This window comes from Protopterus annectens, chromosome 8.part0, assembly GCF_019279795.1.
Source record: "Protopterus annectens isolate FY-2018-M chromosome 8.part0, PAN1.0, whole genome shotgun sequence".
Classification (NCBI taxonomy): domain Eukaryota; kingdom Metazoa; phylum Chordata; order Ceratodontiformes; family Protopteridae; genus Protopterus; species Protopterus annectens.
Genome location: NC_056741.1, coordinates 83,386,182 through 83,406,944, shown reverse-complemented (window position 1 = coordinate 83,406,944; position 20,763 = coordinate 83,386,182).

Sequence of the window (20,763 nt, the reverse complement as noted above, 5' to 3'; positions counted from 1 at the left end):
TTTATCCTGAAGCATTTTGGTGTAGATTCCATGCTGGCTGATGCAAATCGATGATAAGGCTCTCTTCTGTAGAAAATAAGTAAAATAAAACAGGACCTGGATACATTTGTACTTAAACTTTTACAGACAAATGGCCAGATTAAATAAAGCCTACATGGTCCATTTCTACCATGTGTGCATACAGTGACAAACCAGTCACTGTACTTAGTATCATGCAGGCTGCTGAGAGGTGATCTATGCCTGGCCTACAGAGCAGTCACAAACTCTGCCAGAGTGGAAATACTGGACATCTGCAAATTAAATTGGACAGGAATAACTTGCTCCAGGTATGTCAATCTAGCCTGTGACATAAACAGAACATGCAGGGGAGACAGATATGTCTTCCAGTCACTGCCACTCCTCTGTAATAGGCCCACACTGCATGTGAAGCAGTGCTCCTCAATAACCCTTTTTAAGTGCAACCTTCAGAAATGGATAGGTGATTGTAAATTCACCTCTGTGGTGGCACCTATGTCCCTCTTGGACAGGGGCAATCAGTGCAGATCACAAAATTGCTGTGCTAACAACAACTTTTTAACTAGGCCTCAATACAGGTACTTGTGTTTTTACACTGCTAGGTTGTAAATGCCCTAGGGCCATTAGCCTAGCAACCTCCTATGAGCGTATGAAATTAAGAACCTATATGTGCCTCTCAACATCTTCTCTCCAACAAGCCCTGCTGATATCCTCCACTATAAGTTGTCATGCAGCCTTGTAAAAGTCAGACTTGTGTGGTATCATTTGCGTAAAATAGTTACTTCTGTAGTCTGTGTATCTAGATAGGTAGGAGCTCCATTCTCTCTGGAGCCAACTGGTGTGTGTGTGTGTGTGTGTGTGTGTGTGTGTGTGTGTGTGTGTGTGTGTGTGTGTGTGTGTGTGTAGCCAGAAGAGCAGAAGTATGTATAATCCAGTTTGTGCTCCAATCTAATGAACTAACAGTATTTTAATACTTGCACATGCCTACACATCCATTTCGTGCAGGCCTCCCAGCATCTTCTCTCTAACATGCCCTGCTGCTGTCATCCAATATAAGTTGTCCTGCAGCTTTATAAAACTCAGACATGTGGCATGGTGTTTGTGTAAAATACTGAGTTCTGAAGTCTGTGATATTAAATAGATAGGGGTTCTATTTTCACTGCAGTCAACTGGTGTGTGTGTGTGTGTGTGTGTGTGTGTGTGTGTGTGTGTGTGTGTGTGTGTGTGTGTGTGTGTGTGTACACTTGTTTGACATTACACTGAGCATTTTACAACAGCATGTAGGACTGTAGTCTTACCATTTTTCCTCCCCACCAAACAATGCTGATTTGTGGATGTGCAGTACCGATCAAGGCTGGGTCCTAGATGGCCTGTAGTCCAGGCACAAGTCACCTCATCCTTTCTGATACAGATTTCAGGAACAAGGCTTTCAGTTTATATATGTGCATAATGGCATGGTTTGTATGCCCTGTTTTTCTTGGTGTGAAACCCCTGTTGTCTTTCCAGCTGCTGCAGGTGTCTGGTGAGATACATGCAAAAGGAAGCATTATACTCTGTTAGTGTTCTGATGAGGTTTGAGTACTGTGCTGTTATATCATCCTCAGATCTGGATACAATGGCCTGACTTATGAGGTGCATGGCATAGCCTTTCCATACTACTCTGGACACTTGGTCGAAGTTCAGTTTGCGATCTACATGTGTTCTCAGATCTTGCACCACTGGTTTCAGCATAGTGGGAAGTGTTGTCAGTGGTGTACCAGGAAAGTCCACTTTGCATAAGGCCCAAATCCTGACGCATTCTGTACTTATTAGTAGACTGTGTGACTTTGGTACCAATCATTTCTGTGTGTTAGCCCCTATTTTAGTATATTAACATCATTGGTGGGCTGAATGATTGCAACCAATTAGCATGAATCAGCAAACTTTGTAAGCCACAGGTTATATTCTGTAGCCGGGACTGTTGGGAACTGGATTACAAACGGCAGGGGTCCCAGCACAGATCCATAGGTTACACCATTTGTGACAGCTGTATGGGCAGAGGTTGATTCACCAACTTTTAAAGTATGTAGTCTGTTGGTGAGGACATTGGTTAACCATCTAGTCACGTAAGTGTTAATCCCCAGCTGATAGAGTTTGTCAATGATACCAGAGTGGGGGATTGTGTCCAAACCCTAGGACAGATCAGGATAGGCAATATGCGTTGTCTTACGTTCATGCAGGCCAATCATCAGAATCAATGGGCTGGTATGATATCATAGATTACCTATAGTATGACTCTGAACATTCAGTTGTCTGACCCAGTTTGATACACACTTAAGCATATCCTGCAGATGGACTATGTTCCCATAGAAGGGTGTATATCAACATGCATCCAATTGAATTAGGTGGGAACAGAACCTGATGCAAGCATGTATAGACACATCCTGACTCTCCTGATCTATGATGTGAGGTAGACCAACATGTCATCATGGACCTTTTCTACATGGACATTAGTAGTATCCCAGCTGTGTGCAACAGACATGTGTGAGTTGTTAATACTACATCTGTGTCTGTTACATCTGTCAGGTGTCCTCAAATAGCTCATGTACAACATGCAGGATGACAACACTATCACCTGTTGAACTTGACAAGGCCAAGGCAGTCAACAGAAGTCCACACTGAGCTATTCACTCCAGACTGTCAGATGTGGCCATAAATATCTATATCACCAAGTGGGTAGAACACTGGATCACATATGTAGCATCTAAATATATAGAAATGTATGAAGAAACCTAAATCTTGTATCCAGTGATCAAGTCTGTACATAAGGGATGTCTGTTAGGTCTTTTCCTTTCCATGATTTATATCACAGACATCAAGAATGACATACAAATCCTGTATCCCAAAAGCTGTATGGAAGACTACAGATTGTGGACAATCATTGACTCCAACTGGGATATTGGTATAATACAGACAGTATCAACACACACCACTGTTGGCCACGGTGGTGCAGTGATTAGCATTATCACCTCACAGCAGGAGGTTCTTCAGTTAGATTCTTGCTAGAGCACCTTCTGGTTGGAGTCTGCATGTCCTCCCTACAGTTGAGTGAGCTTTAAAGACATGCATGTGTGTGTGTGTGTGTGTGTGTGTGTGTGTGTGTGTGTGTGTGTGTGTGTGTGTGTGTGTGTGTGTGTGGGTATGTGTGCATGTGTGTGGACCTTTTATCAAGGTTGGGTGCTGGGCTGACAACTCAACACCGCAAAACTCCACTGCCAATCAATCCACGGACCGATGATCTGCTGTGGTGACCCCTAACCAGGAAAAGCTGAAAGACTTATCAACACACACCAAAATTTCTGCCAAAGGCATGACAACACATGAGATGAAGAAAAAACACATGTGGGAATTTGTTTCATTACACAAAGAAATGTGCAAAGGATCATGTAGAATCATAGGAGATTAGTAGGCTATGGACCTGGAGGTCATTTTAAGCCTAGCAGTTTCATCCCAATGTAATACCATGAAAATGCTTGTCAATACCCTATCGGCAGAGTAGTTATGTGGCCTGTATCCTGGGAAATATGGTATCTGGAATGTCCACCAGCATGTGTCCACAGTGGTGAGTACTCCCTTCTAGGTAACGCAACTACTGAGTATGTGTAGGACATCCACTACACCAATACCTGCGTACAATGCACCCTTTCTCATGCCCATCCCTACTCATCTTCCAGTGATGTGTAACTGAATTGTACCACCTTTGCCACTGTGAGCTGTCACACATCTATTTGTGCATACCTAGGTATTAGTTTTGTTGCATAAACATTACTATCTGATCTAAAATCACTGCTTTATTTGTGCTGTCTGTTATTGCTGTGATTTATGAGGTACTGTTTCAAAGCAATCTACTGATTAACTATATTTCATTGCTATGTACTGCAATCCATTACTGTTTACCTGCATTTTACTGCATTTCATTGCTGTTTAACTGTAATTTTTCACACTGCAAGTTCTATTGTTTTGAATATAAGTGATTAATCTGTGCTTCATTTTGAGTTTTTTCTTCTGAGTTCTTAACCTTAAAATTAAGTAGCATAGTCTAGATACAGGTCTGCAGCATTCAGAGTTTCAGCTGGACATTTTTTAACCCTTTTTGAGGTATTCCAGCTATAAGTTTTCCCTTAATAGCACTTGTGTTATCATCTAGTAGTACTCCTCATATACCTTCCTACATTGACCCTCTTAGCTCTTTCAGTTTCTGACAAATATGGCTGGACAATTTCCTACATATTCTCCTGTCAATCTGGTTGATATGGACATCCTGAGACAGTGTAGAAACTGCCTCATAAACACGGACAACCCTCTACTACTAGCACCTAGGAACACAATTTGTGAGAGAGGCAAATAACATCAAGCACCTAGTGTCATCGCTCTCTCCCCCACAAACCAGTATATTTGGCACCAAGAAGGTTGGCAACACAAACACCACACCTCAAACACCTTCCACACCTACACAACACACTCCCACATATGTGGAGGCCCTCAACAAAAGCATAATCAAAGAAAAGAGACCTCCGAGGCATAAATGCATGCTGACTCCACTGCCCACCACACCACATACCACACATAGTCCACACACCTGTGTCTCACAGCCACTAAGACCTAAACATAAACCCAACATGTTAGTCATAGGAGACTCCATTGTGAGACACACAGATGTGCCACTCACAAGGCTGGATGAGGAGAAAGTCATGGTTAGTTGTTTGTCGGGTGCCAGAATCTGCCATATCATCAATGCACTCAAGTCTCTCAGCAGGTACTGTTATGATTCTGTCATGGTCCATATTGGAGTGAATGACTTGAAACATACCTCCCTGGACTATATGAAGAGAGACATGATCGAGCTTGCTGAGTATGTGTCCCAGGCAGGAATGTCCCTAGCCTTAAGCAGCATTCTACCGTCACCCAGGAGGATGCCTCATTACAAACAGAAAATGATTGACTTTAACAACTGACTTAGTTTCTGGTGTCATTCAAAGCAGATCCAGTACCTGACAGTCTGGGATGACATGACTGACAAGCCACGATGCTTTCCCAGAGATGACCTGCATCTGTCTCCCTTGGGCTTCAGGCTCCTGCCTCCCCAATGGCGCCTTTTTTTAGGCAATGCCATGAGGTCAAAACTACATACATGAAAATTTCATCAAAATGTAAATTAAAGGTCATGCTGCTAAATGCTAGGAGTCTAAACATGAAACTGCACTCAGTGCAAGCATTCTTAACCCTGGAAGAAGCTGACATTTGTGCAGTTACAGAAACCTGGTTCAAAGCTGCAGAGAGCACCCCAGTCATACCAGGTTACTCATCCTATCATTCATTCAGACCCCAAGCCGTGGGCAGCAAAACAAAAGGCGGTGGAGTTGCAATATATATAAAAGACATTCACACCTCTAGGCTGGTCAAACAGTATGATGCACAGGAAACACTGCAGGTGCAGTTAACAATTTACAAGACCCCTATTCAAATCATAGCTACCTACAGGCCTCCAACTCTGACTCAAGATGCGCATTCCACCTATCTGGACCTCTCCAAATCTATCAAGATTCAACCCTGATCCTGGGTGACTTTAACTATCCAACCATAGATTGGAAGAAATACTCATGCCAAAACACAAATGCCCAGAGATTCCTTGATGTTGTCAATGCAAATGCCTTGGACCAGTTGGAGATGAAACTATCTTGGACTTGGTATTAACCAAAATGAGAATAAGGACTAATCACAAACCACATTTGCTAATGCATTAAAAAGGCTGAAAATTTAACAATATGATAATTCTACCTAATATGCCACAATTAATCCTGCCAAATACAATATCATGTTCTTAGTACCGCCAAAGAATTCCCAGCATCCCTACGGTGTCATCATCCCTGGTAAGATCCGACCACAAAGCAGTCACTTTTGAAGTCACCATCTCCCCTGACCCCCCTCCTAGCTAGAGTAAAAAAAAAAAACTTCTACAAAGCTGATTAAAACCTCTTGAGGGAAGGTATAAACAACTTCACTGCCCCTTCTCCTCCACAGAAAATGGCACTTATGTCCAGACTTACACCAAATTACTATATGAGCATTTATATAGCTGCATGGAATCAGGAATGCCAGACAGGATAAAATTCTCTTCCTCAAGGAAGTATAAACCTGTCTGGTGGACATCTACAATAAATAAACTCTATAATAAAAGGAAAAAAATTGCTGTCCAGGAACAAGAAGGAGCAAGTGTCTAATTGGAAGCAATCTTTCCTTAGCCTGAACAAGCAAATAAGATCACTAGTGAAATCCTCCAAAGCAAACTTCAAGTCCAAACTGGCCACATATATTAAAGACAATCATAAGGCTTTTTTCACATATATCCGCAATCTCAAGGGAAGCACCCAGATCTGCTCAGAACTGGTGGTCAAGGACACCACATACACAAACTCTGTAAATATAGCCAACCTGCTGACAGATTCAGTGAAAATTTCACTCCTCTGCACCCCCCCCCCCCCAGTAAAGCAGGACATCCACATTACCTGCCCCCCCCCCCTCCCGTTATCTCTAAGGAGCAAGTCATCACTGCCCTCTCAAAGGCAAAACATACAGCCTCCATGGGAGCCAATAACATCCTAGGCTGCATCCTACATGAACTCCATCAGGAACTTGCAGCACCCTTAGTCACCCTATTCAACCAAAGCCTGAGTACTGGCTTCATCCCAGCCAAGTGGAGGACAACTACTGTCATTCCTTTGAACAAAGGTGGAGTGTCCACCAATCCAGGAAATTATAGACCCATCAGCCTAATTAGCCTGATCTGCAAGGCCATGGAGCAGATTATCATAGACCTCATTAACAAGGACACTGGCAACCTCCAGACACTTGATCTAACACTGTTTGGTTTTGTCAAGGGGAGGTCATGCCTGTTAAATTTGGTCGACTTCTTTGAGATAGTCACCAAGACCATACAGTAGAAGAAAACGGTGCACACCTTCTACCTTGACCAGGCCAAGGCCTTTGATACTATTCCCCACTCAGGTATAATAGATAAACTCTCTCAACTAGGCATCAATCCACATGTTACCAGATGTGTAGCAAACTGGCTTACTAATAGAACCCACCTAGTCAAAATAGGGAAAGCCACTTCAATTAGTAGACCTGTAACAAGCGGTGTACCCCAGGGATCAGTCTTGGGGCCTCTGCTGTTTGGGATATACTTCTCAGAGGTGCAGACCAAATCTAGTGGGCTATGGCTGACCAAGTCTGCAGATGACTGCAATCTGGGTGCTGTCATCAATTCCACTAGTGATGTGGACATCCTCCAAGAGGGTCTCACCCAAACAAATGATTGGTGCCAGAAACATGGCCTCAAAGTGAATACCAAAAAATACCAAAAAATGCATCATCAATCCTTTTGGGGAGAATGACGTCCCCACAAATTATCACATTGATAATAAGGCAATAAGCACACAATCATTTGTGAGGGACTTGGGAACTGACTTTTGGCCACCATATTGCCTCCATTGTACAGAAAGCTTTCTACATGGCTCACCTCATTAGCAAGGGTATCTCATCCAGGGACAAGGTGGTCATAACATCCCTGTATTCTTCCCTCATAAGACCAATTATTGAATACAATGCCCCTTTCAGCATGTACCTCACAAAGCACATGCAGCAGCTGGAAAGACCACATGGATTCCTCACCTGGAGAATCCAGGGCCTCAAACATCGACCCTACACAGATAGGTTAAAAGCCCTGTCCCTTTACTCATTCTCCTAAAGACTCATCAGAGGTGACTTCTGTCTGACATACAAAGCAATCTTAGACCCCTCCCTGATGGGAATGCTGTATATCTGCAAGTCAAGCTCCACTTGAGTAACCCACACTCGAGACCCCAACCTGGTCTGTGACATCAATAGGACTTGTTGATGGACAGATTTGTGTCCAAGAGACCCCCCTTTTGTGGAATAGACTCCCTCTCCATATAAAGCAGAGTACCTCATTAAAACGTTTTAAGCGCAACCTGGATAACTGGATGGGGAACAGAAAATACATTCTTGGGATTCCACCTGTGTCCCTGCTGGACAGTGGCACAGGATGCTGACTTGTTGGAATATGGGTTAAATTCTTGGCTAGGCTTTTAAGGGCCTCAGGGCCAATAGCCTAGTAACTTCCTATGATCCTATGATATCTGCCATGCACTCCAGTCAACTAGCCTGTAGTGATCATAATGTCAAGTGCCTCTCCTCATACCTCCAGCATATGTTAGTGTCAGGAGAGTGTGCTTGATTACACTCACAGCTTGCTGACATGTCCTAACAGTTGTACAAGTGTGTTGATGCAGAACCATCTATGCTCACTCAGAATAACATATGTTATGCCAGAGACATGGGAATTACTGGTGGTATTTATTTGATATTGTCCGTGATTGTGCATGCTGGTTTTACTGGTGGCTATGTGTCTATAACTATGTCCCACTTGGAAGCCTCTCCTGGCAATAAAGGCATACTCTGGCAAATCAGTTTGCACAGCTTCACAATATGCACCCAACCACAATTGTATTTAACATTCCTGATAGATGTCATCTCCATTGCTCATGTCTGGATACTTATATCACACAAACATCCTCCACTGTTATGTCACTTTGTGTGACAGTCACATCATATATATTTGTCACTGTGCAGTCCATACTGTGTCATGTGGAGATGTGATTAGTGTTCCTGCTGCAGCTGTCTTCCTTTTACATGTCCTTATCTGTGGTAAATTACAAGGTTTCACCTATCTTCCTTACCGGTGTCCATGCTTTAACTTCACCTGTGTGTCCCTATTCAATAAACACACTTCCCATGACTGTTTATTATAACCACCAGTCCATGTGCCCTTACAGAGCATTTACACAATATGCACACAGGGGTGTAGCAAACGAATTCAGTATTGTATTCACAAGTTCCTAGTGCTACCCCCATGATACCTATCACACATCTATCAAAATCCTGACCCCCAAGCACTTAATACATGCAAGAAAATAATGTAACATTTTCAGCTTTTCTCCCAACACTACTAAAGATATTTGCTTTTAGATTAGCAAAATTGCACCTTTTGTGAAAAGCAGTCATTCAGACAATTGTAGACATAATAAAACTGAGAAAAGCATACTGATGTGATGCTCAGAAAACATGTACTCATTAGAGTACAAAGAGTATGTTTGGATACACACTCGCTTGTACAGACTACCTGGAATAGGATTCCATGATAATCTGCACTGTATACAATATCCTCTACTCTGCTTGGAACATATACAATAATATATGATAAACCCTGGTGATCATTGATGCATTCCTTGCAATCCCGATAACCCAGTTTGCTTTGATGTAAATAACTTTATCCGTGTTGCTTTGCACAGTTTCCTGGCTAGGCCAGCCACAAAACCCTGCTTGTTTACGGGGCATAGCATGAATATGCATTAAGTGCTGCTGCTCAATACGCAAACACATAGCCACCATTTAAGCTTTGCACAAAGTCTGTATGGAGTTTATTGAATCCTAGAGGAAGTCTGTGTACAAAACTCAAGAAAGTCTTCCTTTTGTGCATGTACTAAAGTAACATGCAAGACCCAAATAGACTTTTCAAATAGAGCTTTTGGGCTTCCAAGATCCCATCTTTGGAAATTATAAATTTCTACTACATATTTTTTATAAAACAATCTTTCTTTAATTGAGAAGGTAGGAGAAAAGTGAAGTTAAAATATTTGTAGAGAATGAATGTGTATGGCTTCATTTTATATACATTATCCTTAGAGTGGACAAAATCTTGCTTTTTTTTTGCTCCCTGTTTGTCTAATTAACAGTTTATGCTTCAGAAATGATATAAATGCTAAAGATTTGTTTGAAAATTGTACCTGCAAAACATATTAATGTGTTGTTTTAGATGCAATAGTCCAGCATTAGCTATAGATCCTAATAACTGGGATAAGAATGTATTTGCTGAGTGTCCTTTATTGAATAGTTAGTCATGAATTAAACTTAAAGCAAATGTTTATCAGGTTGTGGTCTCTGTCAGAGGAAATGTAGTTATGATGCATCTTTGTGAGGTAGGGCTATCTACTGTTCTCATAACATCCATGGATATTATACGATTTGGGCACAGTTTCTAATCAAATATTTTATGTAAAAGAATATTATTTTGCAAAATATGCCCTTAAAAAGTATGAACGCTTGGCAATAATTCCTGAACAGGTGCTAATAATGTTCACTTTATTCATAGTTGGCATGGCTGATCATATCTATAAAGCCTAAGTGATCAGTTAGACAAATATTACAATAATTATATATATATATATATATATATATATATATATATATATATATATATGGGTCTACCTGACAACGTCGAAAGGTTAGAACATTGACAATGAGAACACCAACGCCAGAAGATCGAAAACTGAGAAGACTGATGGATGAAACCCCGACGCTGAGAACACTGACATGGGTAAAGGCTGTATAAGTGTGCGGTAGTGACGGACGTTAGGGTGTAAGTAAGGTAAGTGTGTGATAGTGACAGTCTTTGGGTTAGGGGTGGGTTAAGTGAGTTAGGGTTAGGGCGCGGGTTAGGTAAGTGTGCGATAGTGATAGTCTTTGGGTTAGGGCGGTTAAGTGAGTTAGGGTTAGGCGCAGGTTAGGTGAGTGTGCGATAGTGAAAGTCTTTAGGTTAGGGGCGGGTTAAGTGCGTTAGGGTTAGGGTGCAGGTTAGGTGAGTGTGCGATAGTGACAGTCTTTGGGTTAGGGGCGGGTTAAATGAGTTAGGGTTAGGGTGCGGGTTAGATAAGTGTGCGATAGTGACAGTCTTTGGGTTAGGGGCGGGTTAAGTGAGTTAGGGTTAGGGCGCAGGTTAGGTGAGTGTGCGATAGTGAAAGTCTTTAGGTTAGGGGCGGGTTAAGTGAGTTAGGGTTAGGGTGCGGGTTAGGTGAGTGTGCGATAGTGACAGTCTTTGGGTTAGGGGCGGGTTAAATGAGTTAGGGTTAGGGCGTGGGTTAGGTGATTGCGCGATAGTGATGGACCTTAGGGTTAGGGTTTGGGTTAAGGTTGTAGATAGTTGTGTATGTGAGGTTTACTGTGGGTTTGTAAGGATTTTGGTGTGCTTGTGTTGTGTGTGTGCTTTTTGAACAGGGGATTGTTTTTGTTTGTTGATTGTCGGGATTATGGTGTGTCGGGCATGTGAGGTTTCGTGTTTGTGAACTGTCGGTTATGTGGTGTCGGTGATTTCGTTGTCGGTGTTGTGGTGTGTCGGTGTTGTCAGGTAGATCCATATATATACATTCATGGATTATTGTTATTGCACAGTGCCCTTATTAAACAAGAGTTAAATTATATTTTTAGTCCTGCACTCCTTAGTGTGTTGTCTTATGGATGGGACATTAACCTAAGGTTACATCTGCTTGAGTTGGTGGTAGCTTGAGCAGATGTAAAAGATCCTATGGCACCTATCAAAAAAAGGAGAAGTTCCCTGATATCCTGGCCAAATTTCCCATATTAGTATAAAGGATACCTTGGGTCTCCCCTGAAAAGGAATCTACTAGCCCATTGGGATTAACCTGGTAAGCAAAGAATAAATAAACATTATAGATACTGATATGTACTAAAGATAACTGGCACAGACATGCTAGAGAAATTAAAAAAAAATAGTAAATGTTACACTACTTATATCTCAACATATAGGTTATTTTGAACATTGTAAACTACACTCCTGAAAGAGGTAAATGTGTATTTAGATTATAGTTGCTCTTTAAGGCATAGCCGTATGGTATGGCATAGCTAATAATGACTTTGGAGTATCTGGTAAAGCAATGATGTCACTTTTAGTATGTGACAACACTGTAAATTTATGTTGGTATCAGTTATTGCCATCATAGGGAACATTTATTAGATATTTTTAGTAATGTCATCTATTACCACAGTGTCTAGCCAAGTAATAATGCCTGACAGTATAGACAATACAAAGAAATAAAGTGGCACCCAGTGATGCTGTGAGGCCTGACAACATATTAAAATGCCTTCAAATCCCTGGAAGATCCATTATTTCCAGTAATGTCCACCATGCAGGCATAATTATGCCTAGAAAATGTCTCTCTGATAAATTGTTTTGCATTTGTTTTATTATACCTATATACATATTTGTTTTTGCATTGTGGATGTAAAATATTTAATTTACCTAATATTTCATGTCTGACTTCACAGAGCCAGAAAGTGCTGTGCAGGATGTGGATCGAAGGGTAGTATGACATCCAGGACTGCATGTCCATATGTGTGACAGTGTTGATAGCATCTGCTACTATGTGACATGAGTCTATGCCCTCTCATGCTCACATGCCATGTGGCAGGTGCCTTCCACAAAACCCTTCCTCTTCTACCTCCACAGATGGTGGACATTGTGGTCATAGATGGCCTAGGTCATGGCTATGCAGCAATGACACTTGCACAGATATATCTGTTTTGGAGGTAACTATGGCCAGGAGATGTCATCTCCTTGGTCATGCAGATCCAGAATTGGCACATCTGCTAATGGACACATCATTATGGTCACACAGCATGCCACCATCTAGCCAGGGCCATGCAACTCTTGATAGAGATGGCTGTCATGAGCAGGAGCACACACAGGATGTCCATCTATCAACTATGCATGCTCCAGACCTGTCTAGTAAATAAAGCTTACTGCTGAGGTTGTGTCCCAGTATATGCACATAGAAATGTGTACACATAATCACAGTTCCCAATACTTCATGAATTCAGATGCCTAACGACACAGGCCCCTCGTAAAGCCACCTGGATTAGTCCTCCTCAAAAAATAAAATAAAACTCATATACTCAGTGCATTTTTATCATTTTTAGTTTACATTATCCTCAGCACACCCACATTTCCCAGTGAAAAACATTGCACACTTATGCTCCGTCTCTAACTTTTGCCCTGCCCCTTTGTACATTTTTACTTTGGTTGCCTATGTCTGATGTTCGGTTTGCATGCATCACTTTTACTGCAGTGTACATGTGCTATGTGATAAAGCGGTGTGCAAGCTGCTGCCTGTTTGTCAGTGTCACTGCATACTGTGTTCAGCTCTGTCTAGCATGTTTATCCCCTGTTGCTGTATCCACCAGTGTCACAGCATACTGTGCGCAGCTCTGTCTGGCATGTTTATCCCTGTTGTTGTATCCACAACTGATTCCTCATCAGGCTCAGCCTCCACTGCCTGATGTACTAGGGGGGTGTTCCTGCTAGAGGATGGTCCTCCTGCAATTATCTACCCTGCTGTAACTGCCATCCAAGTATGATATTGTGCAACAGTGTCCATAATAAAAACACTTTAGCACATTATTTATGAACAAAATAAGAGATTATATTCAATATCTAAAATGTAAACACATGCCAGTAATTTGCATAAGAGAAGTATGCATTCATAGCATGTCATTAAGAATATTGTTCATAGTCTGTTGTCAAGGGCAAGCAGATTGACTGTATCAAATGAGGTGCTAACAACAGAAACAAAAGATCCTGTGATGGACTTTAAAGAAAGAATTCATAATTAAAACATATTAAAGGAGAGAAAGATAACGGTAGAGGAGAGAATTACTGTAGCCTGTCCTATTTATTCAGAAGTACATGAAAAACTGATAAATAATAAAGGAAACAAACTCCAAGCAGATGAATTCAAACCAGACTATGTGATGTTTTATAACAGGATAACATCACAAGTAAAATATATTGGTAAAATGGTCAATTATTTCAGCAGTATATACATTTAGTAATCTACAACCATCATTTATATATGAACATTACCGTAATCTGAAACAGCAACTTTTTCTAATGACTGTCATTTTTACATACCAGTGTGTATGAGAAGTGTTTTAAAGGCTGTCCTTTTATAAATCATAGTGTATCTAAGAAAGTAAAAGGCACCAATTTATTCTACCGTAAAGGTAACACACAGCAGTGTACTGGACTGGTGGTGAACGGTACCACCTTCACTGATCAGAGTGACATAGCATATCTACTGGCTGATATATTCAGCTTAAATGTCACACCCACACACCCCCAACTTCACTAGGTAAAACTGCCCTCCAACATACTTCCCCATCAATTAGCAGGGACCAGGTGCTTGCAGCATTTGCTAAAGCCAAGAATACTGACACTGTGAGTCACAACAATGTCCCCTGTTGCCTCTTGAACAGTCTAAAACATGACCTGTCAGGACCACATGAGTACCTCTTCAATTACATCCTCAGAATAGCCTACATTCATTCCAACTTAGTGGAGGATCGCAACAGTCACTCCCCTCCACAAAAGTAGATAATCAGCTGACCCTGGGAGCTACAGACCGATCAGTCTAACATGCCTAAAATGCAAAGCCATGGAATCAAATTATCATGGAAATGACAAAAAAGGACAGCGGCAACCGACAGACACTAGAGTTATCCCAGTTTGCCTTTGTTAAGGGAAGGTTGTGTCCACTTAACCTGCTTGACTTCTTTGAGAGGGTAACAAAGGCAATGGATGAGAGTAAAACAGTGTTGCATATCTTGAACTTGCCAAGGCATTTGACAAAATACCCCACTTAAGCTTCACCTCGCTATCTCCCCCTTCTCTACCACTTTGCATAACCTCTTCCTATCTTCCCCTCCCTGTTTATACTAATGTATCCTAATCCCTCTCCCCTTTTATAGCTATAATTAAACTAAATACATGACACATGACATTTACATAGTACTACTGTGAACTCTTGAAACAACACTCTCCAGAATTGTATATAGTATTTTATTTTGCTTTTTTTCATTGTTCTCTTTGTAACATATTTTGGTATACCACTAGGCCTTACAATAGTGAGGATTATTTTTGAAATGTATAATTTTCAACTGTTTTTTATGTAATGTCCTTGAATTTTGTTTTTATTTTCTCTGTTAAATGGAGCTTTTCTCTCCAAGCCTTCTCATTAAACAAATGTCAGTAAATAAATAGACAGTGTAAGAAACTTCTCTGTGTGGAAGATTTTCAGTCCATATATTTCTAGTTAATCACTGTATATTAATCAGATCAGACAATATTAGTAGAAGTAGCAAACTTAAACTTGTCTTAAGTCAAAACAAAACAAAACAAAAAATAATAATAGAAAATATATAATTGTACAGCATTATTAAGTATTCAAAAGTAATCCAAGCAAGGCAGGCAGTCTGTTTCCAGTCGAAAATCCTTTATTAAGTACACAGACAAGTGATCCAAGTAAAACAAAAATAGAGTAATAATTTCCTCACAAGCTTTCTAAATATATATATATATATATATATATATATATATATATATATATATATATATACTTTTTATCAGGCATGGGAGTGGTTTATTGTGCTGTAAAACAAAGTGTTATTGGTACACATGTTAAATTCACATCCCTTCCCCCATCAGTGTGACATTCGAGCTGGTCTTGCCCTACTTAGTAGATGTCATAATAATATATAACCCTTATGTACTTTAAATAAAATTTATAATGATGTGGTACGTCTTATTTAACCAGATTATTAAGTATATTATTAAGTCTACGATTTTATTCAAGACAATATATTACATGGCTAGAAATATATCAACCTTAGTTCATTTGGCAATCAAAAAATATATATAAATATATACATATACATTTTGCATATAAAAATCAATTTCTATTTTCATAACCAATTGTTAACAAAGATCGCTTTCGTCCTTCTAGACTTCTTCAGTATTAAATAAATAAATAAGTACGTTGTCTAAACTAAGCATAATTCCCTACATAACTCACTGGATTGCTGACTGGATCACAGACAGGATCCAAGAACTCAGGACTGGTGAGACCACCTCCACCATGGGCCTGAACATCAGCAGAGTACCTCAAAGCTTCATCCTGGGCCTGCTTCTGTTTTGCATCTACTTCACAGGCATCAAGTCTAAACATGAAGGCCTCTGACTCACTAAGTTCGCAGATTACTGTAAATCGGGAGCTATTATAGATTCCCACCAGCATCTTGCAAGAGGGGTTAATGAAAAAAAGTCAATGGCACCAAAACCATGCCCCAAAACTCACTGCCAAAAAATGTATTATAATAACCTTTGGGAGACTGTCAACCCAATTTACTTACACCATCGATACAACACCCCTAAGAGTCGACCTACTAGTACGGGATATGAGAGTATATGTAGACAGAAATCTGGCCTTTGACCAATACAGAGTTAAGATAGTAAGAACATTACTCTGTCACCTAACTTATAGGTAAGGTTACTGCATCCAGGTCCAAGGAAGTTATAGTACAATTGTACTCAGCCCTTATCAGATCTATCACTGAGTATGGTGTCTTCTTTGGCATATATATAATCAGACACTTGCAACAGCTGGAATACTCGCAAATGTTTCTCACTAGAAGAATTCAAGGCATGAATACTCTTTCCTCCACTCATCTCCTGTAGGTTCTGTCTCTGTATTCAGCTTCTTACATGTTTCTGAGAGGATCTTTTCCTGGCTTACAGGGCTTCCTCAGACCCAGCCCTGATGGATCTGTTGCACATGTGCAAAACAAATAGCACCAGGAACGCTAGATCTAGAGATCTGAACTTCACTTCTGAGCTAAACAGAAAATACTGGAGAGACAGATATGTGTCCCAAATGATCCCTATGCTATGGAATAAGCTGCCCTTTTATGTGAAGTAGAGTTCATCACTGACCCCATTCAAAAGAAACTTTGACAGTTCAATGGAAAATCATAAATTTACCCTCAGTCAGACCTTCAATTCCCTTATTGACAGAGGCCATCAATAAGAAAAGTATGATCCTAACACTTCCACATATCCCTAGTTACCTCCATACAAACATGCCCCCCATATCGATACCCATGGTACTCAGGACCCAAATGGTTTGGGGTACGCAGCCAGTCTTGTAAGGGCCATAGTGGTTGTTAGCCTAGTAATAACCTATGATCCTATTACTGTCAGTGATGTAAACATATTTGCAATTAAACTTCTTTCAAGTATCCTATTGAGTATATTTATATTTAGCATTTTTTTTACGTTCAGTAGTAGTAACTTGATTTATCTGGCTGCACCATTAACATGTTCTGTCTTTTATGCAGGCAGAATGAACAAAATATTTAAAGATTTGTCATAGTGCATTACTCAAACTTTTGAAGTAGGATCATGGTGAATGCTTTGTTTAAACATGTCTCTGAAACATCAGGGAGTTATTATTTTCTATTTATAAGTATTCAAAACATATAAAAGGTGGTGGCATACTAGTTAGAATAGAATGTGTTGATTATAAATGGATTACAAGATTTTAAACAGAGAGTCAGCCGGGTTTGTTTTGCATGGAAACCTTAAAAAAAAAGCAGAAACTAAAAAATGCATAAACTGATACAGATTTATTCCTTTTCATAAAAAGTAATGATTGCCTTATTTAAGTACATTTAATACTGCATAGAAGTAGTTTACTTGAATTATTTTTATTTTAATTTGCCTTTTGTGATTTGTCAGCCACTGTTATGTGCTTTCTATTAAAACAATAGAGTGAAAACTGCAAGAAAGTCCCAGCCAAGTCAAACTAGAGTCTTCACTGTGTAATACCATAAATGTCCTGTATTGCAGGCCCTTAGGATATATATCAACAAACAACAAACAATCCCTATAGGACATATCAGTGCCTCAGTTACATGGTTTCTGAATTACCACGGCTTTTTCTTTTATGAGTTTATAGGTACATTTAGATCAATAAAGTCAACCCCTACTAGCTGCAGGCATGCTTTTTCAGCATTTTTGTGATCTAATCAGTACAATATAAGTGGATTGCTTGGCTATACTTTTGAAATACAGAGCTTAAAACCAAGCCTGATGTCCATAAACATTGAGATTCTTGCAAAATTTCTCAAATAAGATCCATACCAAAAGGTAAAAAGGCCAAGCAGACACACCATTCATTAAAAACAGAAGGAAGACCCAGCTATGTTAGAGTCTTCATTGTGTAATACTTTAAATCTCCTTTAGCAGAGGCCCATGGGATATAATTTCATAGATTCATAAGTACTTATGAAGCTATTGATTTGTGGGGGATCTTTGGCAGCCTGGCCATGCACTTCCACTGAGTAGTTTAGTACTAAGTCCCCTGTATTTTGTGAAAGCTTTGTATAACCCAGGGAGAGATAATATAGTACAGTGCATGAACCCTTTGTACAGTAGCTATGAATAACCATAAACCTGAAGCAGTTACTTGCATGTTCCTCCTATCCATAAGGGACAAGGGTAGCAAACCAGGGGTGAACTTATAGTTTTCCATCCATGCAACCAGTTTGTGCTACATTAAAGTAACACATACTTAACTTCACATGAAAAGGAGGACAGGTCCAGTGAAGTGGTACTCTCAGACATATCTAACCTTCTAGCATGTTCTGTGTAAGTTACAAATGAGAGTGAGTTCACTAGAGTAAGTGTTTCTGCTACTATTGTACTTATGGATGTGTAGAAGGTTTGCAACAATGAGACTGATAGAGGCTCATTATGTGAGGGAGAGATCGCCCCTTAGCAGCCTGTAGGACACTGGGAAGAGTGTCAGGGCTTTGAGACAAGGTAGTATCTGCAATTTAATTCATTGCTTTTCTTGGCAACAAAACACTGTGGTTACTTGAGTTGGGTCAGGTGCTTGGATAGGTATATGCCAAATGGGGAGTTATATTAAATGGTTGGTCTAATGAATGCAGTGTACAGTGGAATGGTCACATTCATATATGTGTCTGTCATACCCTTGCTAATACGTTGTGCTATAAATAAGGATTTCATAACAATATTTGACATGTGGTGGTTGAATGACAGCTCATTCTCTGCATGTGTTCCTGGGTCCATCATTATTTGGTCAATTTTTAGAAGAGTGTTGTCAATGTGAAAGCTACAGGGAAAATTTTGCTTGCTAAAGCATACAATTACATGCCTTTTGATGTCTAGTTTTAGGCCATGGTTTTGGAACCAACTATTTGTTTGTGACAGGCCTTCCTGAAGGCTGTTGGTATGTTCTAGAGAGTTTATGATAGCAGCTAGTTTACAGTTGTTGTAAGCAGACTTTAATAGCCATAAACCCCCAAAATTTGCTTTCATCTCTAAGAAGTAGATATTTTAAAGGAGTGGCCCAAGGACTAACTCAAAGGGGTACTCCACTCATAACATATGTCTTGGTGGAGTTAGATCCTCCAACCCTAATTTCTTGGGCTCTGTGTGTCAGCCAGTTTGTTATCCAACAAGTTACACAGGGAATTAAATTTAGCTGGATACATTTATTAACTATGCTTGAACTGGGGATGGTACAGAATGCCTTTGTGACATGCAGGTATATGGTGTGAACAGTTTTTCCCTTATCCAGTGACCACCTTCTCTAAAAAGTTAACCAGGTTGAGTAGTCAGGATAGGCCATTGACAAAACCAAACTGGTTTTAGTCAATGTTTTGCAGGTTGCCTATGTCTTCTTTTTTTAATTCCATAATAATCCTTTCTATAGCCTTAGAGATGAGGCTGGTCAGACTTATACATCTGTAGTTTCCAAGATGGAGTGATGCTCCACCATTCTGAAAGGGGATGACTGTTGCAGTCCTCTGTTCATTTACTGCTAATACTGTCTGTAGGATAATATTGAAAAGAAGCCTCTGTTGGGGGTTTTACAGGTTATTTTTCAGGCTGACAAATAGGCAACCTGTAGGTTATCTGACCTCACAGAAGCAGTGTTCTTGGCACCGGACAGTACATTTAGGACTTGTTTCTGAAAGGTTTGAGTGAGAGGTATGGCCACTGAAAAGAGGTCTGGGCAAGATGGGGGAAGAAGGTGGTGACATGAGAATTATATTTTTCTGCTTGTAGATTAACTATATCTTCGGGCTTAGAGTATGCAATATAATTTAATATTAGCTTGCTGACATTTTTTGAAAAAGGCTTTGTGATTCTGTTTTTCCTAGGTTGCTGTTTTCCCCATATCTAGCTGTGCTTGATTTAAACAGGGTTAATACAAATGCAAAATAAAATCAAAATGCAAATGAACACTTAAGCACTTACCAGTGTTTCAGTTACATGTTTTATGAATGCCCGTGACTGTTTACTTTTTAAATCTTAATGGGTAAATTCAGGCCAGTAAAGGGTTTATTTGCATATATCCCAAAGAACTGCACTACAACAGGTTAATTTATTTCGCTGTGAAGACCTTAGCTTAGCTGGGTCTTTCTTGCAGTTTTTACTGACAGGTTTGTCTGTGCATCTTTTTACCTTTGGTTTGGATTCTATTTAAATAATGGCAGTTTGAATCTTCGGTGTTTAGAATCTGATGGAAACATTGTTGGGTAGCACTAACACTTAGTTGTTCTATGTGTTATTTTTATTAGCCGATTAAAGCTGCTGCACAAAACTGTGCTTAAATTAAATTAGTTTGTGTGCTTATTACCATTACCCTAAATTCGAATTTTAAGAATGAGCTGAAACAAGCTTTTTCATTTCATTTTCCATTTGTGTTAAATAAATCAAGCAGACACTGACTATTTTTCTTTCTTTCCTGCTGAGCAGATATAAATTCCCTGCCTTTTCTGCATGAAACTGTTCATAGGTTCATAGGTTTATAGATAGGTACTAGGCTATCTGCCCGAGGGGCATTTATAAGCCTAGCCAGAGTGTGTCAGCATTCACCACCCCATTGATTAATTAACTGAGCCTCTGTC